Source organism: Microcebus murinus, chromosome 24 (genome assembly GCF_040939455.1).
Source record: "Microcebus murinus isolate Inina chromosome 24, M.murinus_Inina_mat1.0, whole genome shotgun sequence".
NCBI lineage: Eukaryota > Metazoa > Chordata > Mammalia > Primates > Cheirogaleidae > Microcebus > Microcebus murinus.
Window position 1 is genome coordinate 11,658,965 of NC_134127.1, and position 19,196 is coordinate 11,678,160.

A 19,196-nucleotide genomic window follows, 5' to 3' on the forward strand; every position below is an offset into this window, starting at 1 on the left:
ACATGCCTGTAGTCCCAGCTACTTGGGAGGCTGAGGCAGGAGGATTGCTTGAGCCCTGAAGTTTGAGGTTGCTGTGAGCTAGGCTGATGCCACAGCACTCTAGCCTGGATGACAGAGTGAGATTGTCTCCAAAACAACAACACCACCACCAACAGTAAAACAGTGATAGTTTCTTTGAGGGTTGATTATGACCCCAACTCTGCTGCTGTACTGGAATTGCTTCGTTGCAGAAACATATCATAGTTAAAAATTTTGTACCCAACCTAGTTGTACTATGCTGAGCATTTTACACCCATTATCCCACTTTACCTTTCAAATGATTCTTTGAGGAAGGCATTTTTACAATCTTCATTTTTACATAAGGAAATTGAACCTAAAAAGGTTAAGTAACTAACTTGCATACAGATTGTATATTCACTCAGTTTCCTTGGTGCCTGGAACTCAATCCCTTTGGCCCCAAAGCCTATGAATGAATGAAAGAGGTAGTTCATGTGCTGCATGCAACTTGATGACTTCTCTCGAAGAGCAATTTCCTGCGTGGGAGGCCTGTTTGGCATTGAGAACTTCTTACTGTCTGTTCGACCTTGGGCAAGTGACGGAGTATCTCTGAGTCTTTGGGTGAACATCTGTAAAACTAAGATAATGAACTGCTTAACTACCTCGCAGGGCTTTGGAGAGGATTAAATGAAATAATGTATGCAAAATACATAAAGGCTGGCAGAACAAGTTTGTAATAAATATCTTTTCTTCCCTTTTCTCTCACTGCCTATTATGCAAAGACCACACACTCCTTTATGAGGCCTTTTCTTCTGCCCTGACCAGAGAGGAAACCAAGCAGTGGCTATAGAGAGAATAGCCAATGGAATGCCAAGTTTAGGCAGAATCAACTTCAGCTCATGCCATTTCCATTTGGGTCTTAATTGAATAATGATCATGATCTTAAATATACCATGCCACTACTTTTAACTCCAATATTTATTTTGGGAAAGCAACTGGAAATGATCTCTTGCTTGTCCTAAGGGGCCCGTCTCTTCTTGCCACATGATCTCAGAGTTTGGACACTAGCTTTCAAAATCGAGAGAAAAACAACCCCTCAGAGATTCTTTTGATTTCCTTTCTGGCACCACTCACAGCATTATCGAATAACTTCGAAGTTCTCTGCTTTAGTGTAAGAGCTCAGGGGGGTCACACTTTTGGGATATGGCTTTACAGAACTCCGTGGTGTCTTTATTTTGTTCGACTTTCAGATGTCAAGTGTGTTTGGCACCTACTGCCCGTGAAGTGTTACAGTGTAAGACTGAGAACCAGTCCCTGGAACTTTCTAAACTCTTCCAGTCTAGTGGCCAAAGCAAAGGGGCAAACAAAACACGGTGACTAATTTGGATTAGGATTGGTTGGTGACTTGAGAAAGGTAAACACAGAGTCTCAGTAGAGTACCAGAGATGCCCAGGCCACCTGGGATTTAGTGGGTAGGTTGGCGGTGGTCAAGAAAATCGGGAAGGCCACCTGGACCACGTATTAGAAAGGAGAGAGCTGATTATGGTGTCAATGATGCCAATAAAGAAATCAAACGAATCTCTAAGGGGTTGTTTTTCTCTTGATGTTGAAAGCCAGTGCCCAGAGAAGGTATCAAGGCCTATGGCTTGGAGGAAGAGTAGGAATTAGCCAGAATAAGAAGGAGGAAATGGTCTTTCTTATCCTGAGAGTCAAACCTGCTATCAGAAATGGGAACAAGCCTTTCCCAAGCACTTAATTCTATACTGAGTCCCATAGACAGTATTTAATTTAACCTTCACACTAACCTTGTGGAATAGGCATTTTAGAAATGAAGAAATAGAGAAATGTTGAACAACCTGTCTAAAGTTCCAGTATTAATCAGTGCAGAGGCTGAAATATTAATCCAAGACAGACTAACATTTTTTGGTCTTTCTATTGCACCAAACTAACTTTACATAGTTGCCAGTAATATTCACACTCACTAAAGACAATTATATTTATGACAGTGACATCATAGGATCTTAAAACTGGATTGAGATATATGTATGTTTGTTCTGGAGCTTTTTTTAAAAGAACAAGAGAGGACCCTTTCTACGTGTGATCAAAGGCTGCAGTGATATAAATGGCATTAATGAAAATATGATTATTTTGGCAAAAAGCATGTAAGGATTAGTTCTTTAAAAATAATGCAAGGCATATGCCATTTTCAGAATTGAGTTTATGTTATTCCAAGTCTGTACCCAATGTTATGAATCTAAAATCTAAAACAAGTTAAGCACATTAATGTGTGTGTGCACTTAAATTAAAATTTCAATTAAGTATGAAAAATTGGATTACAATCCATTCAAATCTCTTGTTTTCTTTTTCCATCAAGTCACTCAAAGCTCATCATACCCCTGTAAATATCCCTGTTCCTGCTTGACAAGGCAGGTATCATCTTTCCTTTACAGATGAGGAAACCAAGGGTTATAAAGGTTCTTCAAAGTCTTAGCTCAGGGTAGCAGCAAAGACATTATTAAAGCACAAGACTTTCAGAAGCAAAAGTAAATAGGACACTTAAGTTTATGTGCAAGGCACTATAGTTGGAATTTTCACAATATATTTAATTCTCATAAACACCCTACAAGGTGGGTATTTCTACCAGTTTTAGAAATGAGAAAATTAAGGCTCAGAGATGTAATATGACCAAATTAAAGAGTCCTAAGGTGGCTGAGTTGGGATTTGAACCTGGTTTTCCAAAGCCACATACCCGTTCTACATATTTCTGCAAGCCATCTATATTTTCCAATATATATTTCCAAACAACAGTTGTTTTCCAACATTGGGCACAGTGCCTGTCATATCGTGGGCACTTGGTACTTTTGTGAAATGACTGAGCGATAAATAGAATGTATTCATTTGTGACTAGCAAGGAGGGCAAAAAGAAGAGTGTTTGATACACTCTGAGTCTCATATCAAAGAAATGCTTATCACGTTGTCAAGTAAATACTGTAGCCTTTTTGTTAAAGAGGTTTTCCTTTCTACTTTCCTTCCTGTTGAGAGAAGGACTATTGTTCCAAGGATAAAGGTAGAAATTCAGGCCACAGGCGTGAAATGCCACCAAATAAAAGCTTATTTGGTAAAAGGAAACAGCGGAAGTAATACTGAAAATATTTGTGTCTTTTTTTCAGGGTCCTTACGCACAACATTATAGAAAATGCTTCTCTGGCCCCAGCTGCCTTGTGTTTGCCCTGACTCCAAATGTCCATATCCAAAACACTCTTGCCCTTTGACCCTGAAGGCCATACAGGGCCTCTCCAATGAATTTCTTAGAGTAGAGCCCAAAGCAAAATGCCTTTATTCATTTATTAAGGATGCCATTTGTCATAGATGAGCGTCTGCTAGTGCATAACATTGGCTTTCATTGAATTGGATTCTTGGTTATTCAGCAAATATTGATCAAATAGCTATTATGTACAGGGAGCAAAAGTAAATAATGGAAAGTAATCACTTTCCATTAGATGGCAGAGAAAATCTGTTGTTATATGAAGTTCCCAGTCCTTGGTTCTAGTCCTGCCTCTGTTACCCATGACTGTACCATCTGGGCTACTGAGTGTCTTAGTTTGGACATCTGTAAATTTAAGCTATTTCCTGGATCTCGGCCTATGGTCTAACTGTGCCTTAGGGGACATTTGGGAACGTGTGGGGGTTGTGTATGGTTTCATTAAAATGATTGAGAGTTGCTACTGCCATTGAGTGCCCAGGGAACCAGGGTTAAATGCCATGCAATGTGGGGGTCGGTCCCCCAACACAAGAACATATTCTGACCGAGACTGTAACTATGTCTCCACTGAGAAACACTGATTGATGCCATCCCCAGTCTTCATGTTCTCTAATTCCAAGACAGTGACTGAGAGGCAAATTACAGTTCTGTTAAGTCTGACAAAGTCAACAAGCGGTGATGTTAAATATAGGCAAGCTTGCTTTCCAAGGAGCAAAAACAAAAGACATGGGAGTATTAAATACTAGTGGCCTCGGCGATGCATGCTGGCAAAGAAGTTACTAAAATACCATTCATTTTGTAGCACATTTTCTATTAATTATCTCAGATAATTTGTAAAGCAATAGCTTGAATGCCACATGGACTGTTAATTCTGCTAATGAATCCGGCGACGGCGGATTCCTTGGCTTCTCATTCACAAGCTTATCTTCATACCGCTTTGGTTCATTTGCAAGAGCCATAGATTCAGTAAACTTGCCTTCGCACCCCTGGATTTCTTTTATTACAGAAGAGTTGTGTGCTCTGGACTTAGTGCTGCCTAATTATTTTATTTTGCTATTAAAGCTAATTGTCAATAAGGATAATGAAAATGACTCCCAGACATTTTAATAATTCGAATCATCGTGAGCCACAGGACAGCATGACGCTGGCTGGCAGTACGGTCCCAGGCCTGCTCTGCTGCTATTCAGGAGGCATTCTCTCTGGAATAGGGCCATTCCCCGCCCTCTGTGCCTTGGGAGATTATAGGGTTCCAAAGCCTTTCTCAGACAATATAATCTATTTTTAAAACAGGAACATACACAAAAATGTTGTTATTGACCAAATCAAAGTCTCAAAAATCTTTCTCCCATGTCACTGGGTTCAAGTATATTTAAAGCAACCTGGTCATCCCACATTTGGGAGTGGGGCTAGGAGTGCAGTTTTGGGGGTTTTCCTCTCCCCCACTTTTTAAGAGAGACCTGGCCTCATTTCCTCGTTTTCTCTGGACTGGAGTATCTATAAACATCACCACGTAATGTTTGATCCATGTGTGGCAGACTCCCTTACCACAAACAAATCTCAATTTTGTTTGGAGCAGCCAAGGGTCTAGCTTCAGGTGGTGGGCGATTTGCCTTTGCAGACAACTTTTGGTGTATTTCCACCTAGGTAAGCCCCTTGCAAGGTGAGTAATCTACTACAAGATGGATGTTGACGCTTTGGGCTTTAAGTATCTGGATTTTCCATAAACGTGGCTGACAGAGTCAATTATTGGTATGTTTCTGCACTCTGTTGTATTAAAGAAAAACAATTCCTTAGTCTTTCTACTTTCAAATCTACTGATCAAGTTGTGATGTCAGAGAACATCACTTAAATAGAAGGTACAACTTAAGATAAGATTTAAAGAAATATAAACAAGATATATGTATCTGTGCCAAACATTAAATTTTTATATGAGAAAATATTCTTTTTATTCTTGTTACAGTAACTCCATCTATCCATTGGGAATGAAGTCCAAGACCCCCAGTGGATGAAAACCTCAGACAGTACTGAACTCTATATATACTATGTTTTTTCCTACGCATACATCTCATACTAAAATTTAATTTATAAATGAGGCACAGTAAAAGATTAACAACAACTAATAATAAAATAAAATAAAATAATAAAAATAAAATAACAACAACTAATAACACAGTAAAAGATTAACAACAATTATAACAAAATACTGTAATGAAAGTTATGTGAATGTGCACTCGCTCGTGCTCTCTGTTTTCTTCTTGTGATCTGTCAATCTGATAACCAAGGTGGCTGCTAACTAATGGGTGAGTAGCATAGATAGTGTGGATCCACCGGGCAAAGGGACGATTCACAAAGGGACGATCCACCTGGGTGGATTGGAGTGGGATGGCATGCGATTCCATCTTGCTACTCAGGGAAAAAGATTTAAAACTTAAGAATTGTTCATTTTGGGAATTTTCCATTTAATATTTCTGGACCACTGCTGACCTTGACTCACTGAAGCTGGAAAACGAAAGAGAGGAGAAGCAGGACTAGAAAAAGAAGACAAGCAAAAATTGAAAGAAAAAAAAGGAAAAGAAAGTTAAAATTCCACCCACTCATAGTAACTGTTCCTTATGCCTTAACATACATGCCAGTGCTCTGGGTGCCTGCCACGCCCACTGGCTCTTCTGTCCCTTCTGTGTAAGAGTGCTCATGCTTTGGGTCACGTGGTTCTGTAACCCTGGCCATTGCTCAGGGGACCAGGCATCTGTGACTGTCCCAACGGCAGAGATGGATAGGTTGGACACTAGGCAGCCAGAGATCTCTGAGATGATCTGATGTGAGAACTCACAGAGGGTGCTCTCTACGGAGTTCATTCTTTTGCAGCTAGCACAGGAGAAAGAGATGCATGTGAACAGCAGAGAAGGACAAAGAGAAGAAGCAGCGAACAGAAGCCACGAGGCAGTAGCAGCGGTGAGAAAGCAGAACTTTGAGTCAGAGAGCAGACAGAGATGCGGTTGCAGAGTTGGCAGGGGCCGAAGTAAACGAAAGACCAAAAGGAACGGCATCCTGTGAATAATCAAATAAAGCAGAGATCTCAGGCGATGACAGGGTGAGTTGTCACATGGCCATCTATTCCTGGTTTGCCAGATGGGAGCATAGAGCCACTGCTGTGTTCTGAGCAGTGGTTAGGTCACTGTGTTCCCATAAGGACTGAATGCAGCACATTCAAACTGTTGCCTTTGCATTCTTCCTCTCGTGTTTCATGTTGTATGGCATCTGACAGAACCTGAACCTACGTCTGTTCCAATCAGTAGGAATGAACTGGACACAGGTCACAGGAGAGCCAAAAGGGCATCTGCCAATATAAATAAGTTTCCTGGAAGAGGGACACTTGGTCATGGGTTGGTCACTTTGGCATTATGCCACCTGCCAGGACAAAGAATTATCCTGTGAAGGGCACACTATAAAGATCTATGACCAAACCCCTTGGATTCCCATCAGGGCAGGGCTAGGGTTTATAGTCACTCTCCAAAGAGAGACCTCAAGACTGAAATTAGAGGAAAAGTCACAACAATGTATATTTGGTTTCTGCCCCTAGTTCCTGACACAGAGCTGCCAGACCCTTGTACATAGGGTCTCTAGAAGGATCATCTGTTCTAATATTTAGTCTTAGTCCCTAACAGAGCTCCTAAGACCTTTGTAATTTCCTGAGTGGCAGGAGTGTCCAACACAGCCCCAGGCCTAAAGTCACCTGAATCTGGTTCCCAGCTTGAGAAAGAACCTGTTTCTTCTCCTGGCCCCTGGTTGGTTGTTCTGACTTTAAATTTCTCTCCAGATTAATTTTCCTTCTCCACTGAATTTTCCATCAGTCTTTCAATGATATTGAAAGATCTGTAAGCACCTACCTGCAGAAATCAAACTTGGGAGGAATTCCTGTTTGTAAGGAATACCTTTGAATGCTATCATCATCCGTTTGAAAGTTCAGGTCTCTGCAGAGTGAGCATTTTTAGACAAGTGGCTCACCTACAATGGGTAAAATGTTTCCAGGCCACCAGTTTTAAGATCTGCCTATACATTTGCCTGTGGTTAGTCTGAGTCAAGCAGACCCATTGATGAGAACAAGAATTTTTTTTTCTGTGGTTGAATAAAAGGATTAGGGGAATTGCTCCTGAAACAAAGACAGAAAAAAAAGAAGGGAAATGTTTTATTCTCCGGGTATTGCCATTTGAGAAGAGACCAGAACACAATGGCCAAGCTGAAGAATGGATGTCATTGAAACGAGAAATCTGGGCCAGACCAACCTGGGGCCCAGGAATCATAGCAACCCAGTGCTTCTGAATGTCACTTAAAAGGGTTCCACCAGGCACACACACCTTAAAATGATGTTCCTAATTGTTCTTCCTTTTCTTTTATTCTTTCGCAAATCACAAAGATAAAGGGGGGGGGGACCCAGCAGGAGGAGCCAGCTGCTGAGCCTGTTATGAGAAGAAAGAGCACAGATATAATGTTAATTTTGCTTTATTATCTTCCCCTCTACAAAAGGCGGGGCAGGTGAATGCTCAGGCCCAGGGCATCCGGGGAGTTTTGATCAGGAACGGCAGTCTGCCTGGTGTGCTGGTATTATCTAAAAATCTCCACGAACAAGGGCAGGGGAAAGAAACAAAAGCCTTTGTGATTTCCATCAATTCTCCAAGGCGATATATAGCTCACCAGTAGACTGAGGAAAGATAACAGGGCTCTGCTTTCCTTAGCTGGAGACGTTCGGCTTCCAGAACAGGGGCACATTAAAGAGAAGCTGAAATGTGGACTGTAATTACTTCTGGGAAAGAAAACAGGCATCCATAGCAAAGGAGACCTTTGCACAAGCCATTGTGCCTCTCTCTCTCTCTCTTTTTCTCTCTCTCTCTGTCTCACGCTCATGCAAGCACACACACACACACACACACACACACACACACACACACACACACACACACACAAATGCACTTCAGCACTGCAAACACCCAGAGGACCACAATGGATTGTTCAAAGCACAGTGATCCTGACCTGCTACTCATGAAATGCAAATGCTGTAGGTGCAGGAAGAACTAGGAAATAAGAATTCCCTGTTTAAAAAAAGAGGCAGAGAGTCTGTTTTTCTAAACCTCAAATCCGAAAAACAGACAGAATCATCCATGTTTTTCTGTTTTGTTTTTTTTTCCCCAGATGGGACTGCTCGGACCTCATATCTAGCCAGGTGCCTCTGGGGCTGATTGTGTACATGCCTGAAAACCATGTCAGGCAAGCCAGCATTTCTTTATTGTGTTTCAGACGGTTCACACGGGCTACCACCACTTTTCAGCTCAGAGAACTGCTGCCATCTCCAAGTGTTAAAAGTCATGGTCCCACGCCACGGCACTCACTCTAGCCTGGGCAACAAAGCGAGACTCTGTCTCAAAAAAAAAAAAAAAACAAAAACAAAAACAAACAAACAAACAAAAAAAGTCATGGTCCCGGGGCACTTTGGGAGTTCAGTAGTTCACACCTGGCCTTGCAGCTTAGTGTTCAAATCCTACTGTGTCTTCTCACCAAGCAAGTTTACTGGCTGCCAAAGGGAGGAAGTGTTTTTAGTCCTTGCCTCTGCCAGTCCTTGTTAAGATTATTTACCTTCAGTCCTGACCCATTTATGAATCACTCTTGATGATTAACTCAAAGAGGGTGCTCTCTATGGAGTGATTCGGTTCATTTGCAGCTAGCACAGGAGAAGAACAGAGATGCAGGTGAACAGCAGAGAAGGACAAAGAGAAGAAGCAATGAACAGAAGCTGGAAGAATCTACTGAATTGAAGATTCAGTAGAAGGTGGAAGAAGGTGGAAGACTCTACTGCCAGAGTGGGCAGATGGGTCATTGGGGTCCAGAATTAGAGCTTGCTATGAACCCACTTACTGTCCCCAGTCTCCTGTGTATGCCTGTTGGGTCAAAGTGCTCCCCTGATCCCTGACATGCCATTTACTCCTGCTGTCAGGGCGTTCCACCAAAACCTGCCTGCTTCACTTATCCTGCTCCTAAGTTGAGCAGCTACTAATACTCAGAGCTGATGAGGTGATTTTGAGTCATACTTCTGATTGGCTGACTACCATGTAAAGGAAGTAACTTTGGGGACATACTTCTGATTGGCTGACTACTATGTAAATGAAGTAACTTTTGGAACATACTTCTGATTGGCTGACTACCATGTAAATGAAGTAACTTTTGGGACATACTTCTGATTGGCTGACTACTATGTAAATGAAGTAACTTTTGGGACATACTTCTGATTGGCTGACTACTATGTAAATGAAGTAACTTTTGGGACATACTTCTGATTGGCTGACTACTATGTAAATGAAGTAACTTTGGGGACATACTTCTGATTGGCTGACTACTATGTAAATGAAGTAACTTTTGGGACATACTTCTGATTGGCTGACTACTATGTAAATGAAGTAACTTTGGGGACATACTTCTGATTGGCTGACTACTATGTAAATGAGGTGACTTGTGAAAACTTGCCATTGGCTATCCGTAACCCCCCAAAAGGTATAAAACTAAAAGAAAACGAAAAAGGGACGCTAGAGTTTGGTGGCAGATATGGCTCTCTGAGCCCGCCAGCAAAATAAGGCTGATTCTCCAACTCTCCGTGTGCCGCTCTGGTTTTTCTTTGGCCAAGAGCAGTTCACACCTGCTGGAACACCGCACCAGAATCGTTTTGGCTATTGTTAAAAATGGAGATCCCTGGATCTTACCCCAAACTTATTCAATAAGAGTGGGCCTAGAAATCTGTATTTTAACTGAAGAAGAATGGTAGCCTATAAGAAAGAATACAGTGCAATGATTAAGAACACAAGACTGTAGATATCCAGCTCCATCCCTTAATATTTGTGTCACCTTGGAGAAAATCACATAACTTTCCTCTGCTCCATCTTTCAAATGGTGATAATCACCTTGATACTTAACTCAGAGAGAGGATTAAATAAATAAACTCATTGAAAGTGCCTAGAACAGTGCCTATTACATAGGAAGGCTTAATAAAGGCTAACTATGACTCTTATTATCCAGCAAGCACCTCAGAGAATTCTGTAAAATCAAGTTTGAGATCCACAGGTCCAGTATGTTCACCTTGAATTATTAGTCTGCTTTTTGCTAAGTCCTACTGAGTCGTCCTGGGTTTGGAACTCCGTGTCGTCCTCCCAATCTGTTTTCCTAGAGATTAGACCCTTTTGACTTTCTTGTCTTTCCAGCCCCTCTCTGGGGGGACTGGGAATGAGCATCTTACCCAGTTACCCTTCAGTCAGATTGGGGGGCCACTGAGAACAGAGATGCTGCTGTCCACTTGAGAAATACCCACTCCCCAAATGGGGAGAAAGAAATTTACTGTATTTGAGGTCCAGCTCTAGGATCGGAAGTCCCTAATCACACAATATAATTTGTTGTCAATGACTGTTCAATCCTAGCGCAAGCTACTCGGCTTCCTTGGGTACAGTCTATTAGAAAAGGATCCCTTCCCTTAGGGACCTGTCTTCAGGGTGACTGACTGTCCCAATTTTCCCAGGTCTGTCCTGGTTCTGGCACTGAAAGTCCCGTGTCCCTGGACATTTCTCAATTCCAGGTAAATCAAGATGGTTGGTCACCCTGTGCCCTCTAGTTACTAGGTTGGGTTTCCAGTAGATTGAGAAAAAAAATGCCTAAAGTGACTCTCAGTCGTAGCAGTGACTGACCTGGGGCAGTGTCATAGCCATGAAGAGTTATGACGCTCTGACCAAGAGAGCCCTTGACTGTGTTGGTTTTTCAGGTCTGAAAAACATAACATCACTTTCTGTTTGCAAGGCTGACAGGGAGCAGAATTATATTGGACTCCTTATATTTTCTGTCACTTCATAGAGATCTGACGAATTCTACATTATGGGGCTTCATCTTAGGCACTCAGAATTTGCACCCTCCAGTCTGCCATGTTTTCTGATGTGAACAACAGCAAGAACTATAAACATCAACTCTTCCCCGGGTCTGGAGATTTATATGCTGATTACATTTGGGTTGGAGAACAGCAGAAGGGCTTGCTTTCCTATTTTTTTTTTTTCAAAAGAAGAGATTTGGGAGGGAGAAAACAAGAATATAGATTTTATAGAGCTGTAGAAATTACAAATGTTGCCAAGGTAGTTAATCAACATCCAAAGACAACGCAAAATCTCATCCCGTGCCGGCATATCTATGCCTCTAAACCCCAGTAGGTGTGAGTAGTAATATAGAAATGAAGGAAATTACTTGAAGGAAATTGCCTGAATGGGACTGTTAGAAGAGGACGATAGGGCTTACTTAATTAAAGCACAGTTTAATTACTGCTATAACTTAAGGCAATGGTGTGCCATGCAATAAGATGGGAGTATGAGAGGTTTGGGCCTTGTTGGATAACAATTAATTTCAAAGAGTTTGGGGGGTGGCGTTGGTATGGCATGATTAAATACAGGAGCAGGCTGATAAATGAATCATTAGAGAAGTGCATTTTTAACTAAATAGAAATGCGTCTAGGAAGAATAGGAAAAAAAGTCATTATAATTATCATTGTGTGGCATTGTTAGTTTGTTAGGGCAAAGAGGGAGGATGGTCTCTGGGTCAGAATAATAGTGCAGTGACTGAGCTCTGCTCTTTGTTGGAATCCAGGAAGCAGTAAGGTCTTTACAGCAGGGGGCTGCTCAGAAAGTTCTAGAGCCTCTCTCTCCCTGGCTTACACCTTACTTCGAGCCACCCCTACACCTCCTCTGTCTCCGGGGAGGCCACAGAATCCTAGGACAAAATCCACATCTGACCTCCCCTCTTCATTAACTAATTTCTGGCAAGAATGTTCTCTTCTCTGAACTTGCAGCTTTCTGGTTTTAGTTTTTGTTTGTCAACTGAGAAGAGAAATTTTCATTTCCTAACCTACCTCAAAGTAAAACTGTCAGATAAAACCACATATAAAAATATCAGTGAAGGAAGGGATTTATCTAGTCAAAGAAGATGAGAATAGGAATATAATATATCGTCTTTTATTTGAAAGTATTGTCCAACCTGAATACAAATGAGAACAAGGAGAAATCCCTTGATCTGTTCAGAAATATATGTGTATGAATATATTCAAAGAATTCCCGAATACCCTTTACTCCGATGCACCAATTCTTTTTAACATGTTACCTCGTTTGTTCTCTATCTTTCTCTCTCCCCCCACATACACACATACACACAGTGATACCAGTGTGGACCAGCCACCCACAATGGCAAGGTGGTTCTTGCTCTGTGTGCCAGAAGGAATTCAAGCACAGGGGTATGAATGAGAGAAAAGAACTGAGACACAAAGTATAAGCAAGAGCAGAGAGCTTTATTGAAAGCGAAGTACCCTCTTTAAGAACAAGTAAAAGAGAGGACTGATGCAGGAAAGAATAATGCCCCTCAGAGCTAGAGTCTATTCTTTTATGCTAATCCCTAATAGTATATACCAAGCTGGGGGTGGAATATTCATGGATTTTCATGGGAAAGGGGTGGAGAATTCCAAGAACTAGGAACCCTCCTCTTTTTTTGACCTTAGAGAATAACTTCCGGGAGTTGCCATGGCATTTGTAAACTGTCATGGCGCTGGTGGGTGTGATTTTTACTATGTTAATGAGGATAGTTTATTTAGGGACACCGTTACCGCCACTGTGCCCATGCCCCAGTTAAAGGAATTTCCCCCTTTTACCTTAGATAAAGATGTTATGGCTAAAGTAAAATAACTAAAGAGCTCCTATTAGTTACATTTATCTTAGCTAAGCATATTCACACTCTCATAGCTTTCTTGCTCTTGAGTTTTGGTCTTCTTTTAACTCTTCAATTTTTAAAAGTTCCTTAGAGATATTAACTCTTTACTTGTGATGTATGTTGCAAATATTTACTATTTATCCTTTGTCTTTTGATTTAGCTTATGATGTATGTTTTGTCATTCAGAATTTTTTAATGTAGTCAAGTTTATCAATCTTTTCTGTTATTGCACCTGGATTTAGAGTCATAGTAAACTTCCTACTACATCCATATTATAGAGGAAGTAACTCCTGCTTTCTAGTACTTGTATGGTTTCTTTTCTTAAATTTAGATCTCTGATTCATATGTGTATGGCGTGTTGTGTAAGGAATGGATCTAATTTCATCTTTTTCCAAATGACAATGACAACTCAATCCCATTTATTTAAAAATCCATCCATCTTTGCTCTAGTGATTTGAAATGTTCCTTTTATCATCCTTTAGATTTTTATATGCAGTTGAGTTCTAGATTTTCTATTCTATTCCTTTGGTCTGTTAGTCTACTTACAAGGCAATATCACACCATTTTAATTTTAGAAGCTTTGTAGTATGTTTTACTATCAGAGATGGCTGGTTGCTTTCAGAGTTCTTCCGTTTCAGGGTTTTCCTAGCCGTTCTTGCATAACTGGTTTTCTATATGAACTTTAGTATCATTTGTCTGTCTCCAGAAAGAAAGCTTAGTTTTTAGAATTGTGATTACATTCTATGTATAACTAAACTTAGGGAGAACTCACATCTTTACAATGTTGAGATAGCCTATCTAACAAGGAAGGTCTTTTGCATGGGAATTCATGAGAATTTTCAATTCATTAGAACTCTAAGTCCAACTGAATTAACATCCTATGATTAAACCCAGAGGGAGCATATTAGAGGAATCATGATCAGCATATGGACATCATACTCTCTCCTAAATGCAAATGTACAGAACACATGCAAACTCTAGTGTATATCATTTGTACAGTAGAGCATAGGAAAACTTGAAGTTGTGCATTGAGCTATAAACACTTAACTTTCCTTCCAAAATGAAATAAAAATAACACAAGAGTCCTGACCTTGTATAAGAGATGTGATTTGGAAAGCTCATTAAAAATGCAGGATGTTATTCTGATCCTACAAACATTGACCTCCAGATGAAGGAAAAAATTCTTCCAAAAAAAACAGAGAGATCAGAGCTGAATTGCTGATGACTCTATGCAGAACAGTTTCATTTCTGCATGTGGAGGTCAGCAACTCTAAGTTATTATCATACACAAAAAAGCTTGTTATTTGTGTGAGACAGGAGCATTCTAGCTCATAAAATCTATTCTTCACCCCATGGTGTGACTCATCAGAGGAATTCTTAAAGAACTTATTTTTTCAACTTATGCTTGAAATTATTGTCATTCGATAGTGATTCAGTATTGTGGTTCTGGCCATTTGATGGATTGTCACATAGCCATTGAGATGGTTAGAAGGACCACGTGGGCCTTGCTGTTGCCAGGAGACGGAGGTCACAAGGCCAGTAATTCCTTCCACCACGGATCATTAGGCACAAAAGCAGCCCTTGCATAAACCTCATTGTTTCAAGGCGTTTGACCACAAAGGACTGAGCTCTCAAACTGTTACGTGTCCAAACATTAAAAGAAGGTACCAGAAGTTCTGTGACAGTCCAAGGGCTGTGGACTCTTGGCTTTGAATTTATGAGCTCTATTAGTTTCTCCCCTCAAATGTGATTTCCCCGAGCAATTGCCTTACTCCTTCATTTCTCTCATGAAATTTTACTTGCTATTTCCACCTCTTTTATTTATTCTTTGCTCTTTAGCTCAGAGGTTTAAATGTTGGGCTCTAGAGTCAGACTTACATGGCTTTTAATTCTCTCTGCCATGTCCTGGCTGTGTTCTTGCGTGGGAAACCTACATTCCTTGTGCCTTCAGTTCCTTGACTGTAAAATGGGGGTTGGTCATATTGCTAGTGACGTCATAGAGTTTTTGAGAAGATTAAATTAAATACCATATGCAAAGAGTAGTCCAAAGTGTTCCATATATTGATTGTGAAGTCCAGTATACATAGCTGTTTTTATCATTTAAACTTTGTTATTTTAAAATTTGTTAGTTACACAAGTAATTAGAGAAAATTTGGGAAACATGAGAAAAACAATCAACAATATTCCCATTAACCAAAATAATCACTTCTGTCTGTCACTGTTTTGCTATTAATACTTTTTTTTCCTCTTCAGAAAACCATAGGTTCACCACTACAAAATTTGCTGGTGATTCTAGCTATTTTGAGTGATTGCATCATTTGATATTCATTCTTTCTAAAAAATGTTTTTTGAATTCTCTTTTCATTACTTTACATGTTAACATTGTATTCTTATGCTACAAAATAGTCTTCATAATTATCTTTAATGACTACATGATAATTTCATTGAGAAGATGGACAATAATTTACTTATTGCTTGATCTACTAATGAATATTTAGTTGATTTCTATTTTTTTCTGTTAGTAATATTTCTGCAATGACCGGTATATTGCATAGCTTTATTCCTCTATATTGTTATTTTTTTCCTTAGTATATATTTATAAAAATGAAATTACTGAAGCTAAGGATAGAAACCTTTTATGGCTCTTCATATATATTATAAATTTTTTTAATAAAAGGATTATTCTAATTAGCCATGTCACCAGCAAAAGATAGTCTGGAATAGCTTTTTTTTTTTTTATAACAAAGAGATTTTTTTTGTTCCTTAAATGTTTGAAAGAATTTAATACTAAAGCCACTGTGGCTTGAAATATTATATTGCAGCTCGTTCTCCAATAACATTTCTCATTTTTCTCTAGATTATTTGCTCACTTAGTATGCTGTGGCAGAGATCACTGGTTGGGGCCCAATATCTTCCTCCTTGGTAGAATTTCTGACTTTTAGCCTATATACAGCCAATCAGAATAAAGACTACTTTCCAGCCTCCTTTGCAGCTATGTGTGGCCAAATGAATAAGTGTTGGTAAATGGAGAGTGTATTGGTATCTGTTACTATGTAACAATATTACTGCAATAGTAGCTTAAACAACACACTTATTTGCCTCAGTTTCTTTGAGTCAAGAGTGTGGGCCCAGGTTAACCATCCTTTGCTTCACCACCTCTCAAAAAGCTGCAGTCAAGGGAGCAGTCAGGTCTGGGTCTCATCTGAGGCCCGACCGGGGAAGGATCCACTTTCAAGCTCAGATGGTTGTTGGCAGGATTCAGTTCCTTGTGGGCTGTCAGAATGAGGGCTCAGATTTTTGCTAGCTGTTGACCAGAAGCTGCACTTGGTTCCATGTCACTTTAGCCTCTTTATATTTCAGCTTACTTCATCTAAGCCAGCAAGGGAGAGTGCTGTCACATCTCATCACCTTTAGCAGATCTTGCATGTCACCCTCTGCCTCTGGTCTACAATCTCTGTTCAAGGGATTTTTATCTACATAACAAATGTAAACCATAGGAAAATTCGTTTGCCTGAAGCATGCAGTTCCATGCTGATTGACAGATCAACAATCTATGTCAAAAGGTCCAATAGTCAGTATGGCCAGAAATGTTAGGACTAATGACACCTTGGACAGAGAAAGCACTAGGGATAGAAGCTCATTCCTACAGGCAGAAAGCCAGCTACTTTCAAAGGAGTTGCAAATTCTGGAAGATTAGAATGGCACTTCCCAAATCCAGATCCTATCACTGTTCTATATCCTAGTTTTAGTATGGAAGGAACTTGAAAGCTTATTGGAAAGTGAAAGAAATCATGCAATAACAACAGCAGATCTTGTGGATCATCATACAATTGTTTTTTGGAATTCTAGAAATGAATTTTGTGTAATAAGATCCCAAGAGGACTCAGCACGTAAACAGCAGCTTTTCAATAAAACCTTTTGAAAAAAACTAGAGTTACCAAGTTTAGAGAATTATCAAATTTATAGAATAAAATGACTTTCTTTAACCTTTTGTTCACATTTTTTCCCCCTAGAATGCCTTTTTTTCATTTACCTGGGAAACTCATGCTAAATGGATCATTTAATTGTCATCCCCTAACAAGCCTGTTTAAGACATGCCTTTTCCTCCACTCAGCTGTTCTCTACTGCTGTGTCACCTCTTCTTTAGGTAGCCTTCATTCTTCAGTTTTAGCATATTTTGTACATGTTATTATTTTGGTACATATGTCATTATTGTCACAGTTGATCATGAATGAAATCTGTCACCTAATACCCCAGATTCTGAATTCCTAGGGTCTATGTCTTATTCTTCTTTCTGTTATCACTGCCTAGCTCAGAATCTGTCACCCTTAGCATCTGTTCACAGATGTGTGTTAAATACACACATGACTACGTAGCACAGGAGTTTTCCACCCTGAGCCTAAACTGGGACTTTGTTTTTACCCTGTGACTGCTTCCAGGTGTCTATTTGCATGAATGAATGATGTAGCCTCAGAGGAAGAAGGCTTTCAACGTATGTCAGACCAGAGTCAGGCAGGGAATATGGGGAAGACAGCAAGATGTCTCTTCCATGTAAGTCCTAGGCCTTGATCCCTTTTTTGGAGAGGGGCTAGGGCTGAAAATAAAAGAGCTGTTTCCTTGAGGACTTCCTAAGACTCTGGGCACAGGCAGCGCCACCCTAGGACCTAGACAGCATTGTACAGTACAGGCCTGGGAAGAAGAAGGATATCATCCATTTCTTTAATTTTTAAAATTGATATATAACACTTATACATATTTTGGGGTCCCATGTGATATTTTGATATATGTATACAATGTATAATGATCAAATCAGGGTGATGGGTGTCATCCATTTCTACACTAACATGAATAGCTCTAGGGGTGCAGAGATGACTTGAGAGAACTTCATGCCATTTGTTACCTTAACATACCAAAGAGTAGCGTTGCAAACTTCCAGAGACAGTGCTCTTGGGAGAAGAAATCACATGAATTTTTTTTTTTTTTATATACAGAGTCTCGCTTTGTTGTCCTGGCTAGAGTGAAGTGCCGTGGTAGCATCAGCCTAGCTCACAGCAACCTCAAACTCCTGGGCTCAAGCAATCCTGCTGCCTCAGCCTCCCAAGTACCTGGGACTACAGGCATGCACCACTATGCCTGGCTAATTTTTTCTATATATATTAGTTGGCCAATTAATTTCTTTCTATTTATAGTAGAGACGGGGTCTCGCTTTTGCTCAGGCTTGTTTCCAACTCCTGACCTCGAGCAATCCACCCGCCTCGGCCTCCCAGAGTGCTAGGGTTACAGGTGTGAGCCACCGCGCCCGGCCGAAATCACATGGATTATTGCAACAACAAAAGCAATGGTGGTCACAAAGGCCAGGCTTTCTTGAAAGTGACCTTCAGGCAGCCAACATTTATTTACAAAGAGGCCAGAGGAGAGGATTGTGAGCATACGTTAGAGCTCCCCAGAGATCTTCCAGGACAGACAGAGGGACTTGGGGACAGAGGCTAAAGGCCCCTTCTGTGGGTGGGGACACCCAGCCCACCACTGGGTTTAACGATAACATAACCTAATTTGTACTGTCTGGTGAGGTTTAGAAAAGCTCAGCTTATAGATGAATGATAGCTTCATAGTTTTGAACATAAGACATGTGTATAATGCTAAAAATCACATGCTCATTAGAATTATGTTTTGATTAAGTGCCTTTATATATGTGTCAGAACATTGATTAGGTAGCTCAAGGTAGAAGCAGATTTCCCATTTCCTGAGCTTAGCACCATGGAATCAATCATTCGAGTGGACATTGAACATGGAGTGTTCACCTTGAAAGATGAAAGTCCACAAGAAAAATGTGTTTGACAGGAGGTAGAGGAAAGGCCGGCTGTCTGGCTGCCAGGTACTTCAAAAGGGAATTTACCTTGGTGATTTCACTACAGTCTAGGGTCTCGCCCTTAGTTTTTCAGGTTCAAAAACTGAGAAAATTGGTTTTGGCAGCACACCGAGGTAAGATCGGTTTATCAGGCCTGCCGTCATACTCACCAAGTTTACAGGAGATGGCTGTGTAAATCAAAGTGCCATTTTATTAATTTACAAACACAAATAAAGTGGGCCAGTAGAGCAGACACATACTCCGTTTGAAGTAAGTCTCTCCCTGTCCTGCAATCTGGGTGGGAAGTCGAATTATCATCAG

At 40.4% G+C, this 19,196-nt stretch overlaps 1 long non-coding RNA gene and 1 other non-coding gene across 2 annotated transcripts in view; one reads left to right on the forward strand and one right to left on the reverse strand.

Moving 5' to 3' along the window:
- Positions 1-19,196, forward strand: part of LOC105857457 (uncharacterized) — a 68,436-nt gene that overhangs the window by 30,348 nt on the left and 18,892 nt on the right. The window lies entirely within an intron of this gene.
- On the reverse strand, positions 15,275-15,347 carry LOC142864293 (small nucleolar RNA SNORD65). The gene has a single exon (XR_012914818.1). It is a non-coding gene; the product is annotated as a small nucleolar RNA SNORD65 (small nucleolar RNA).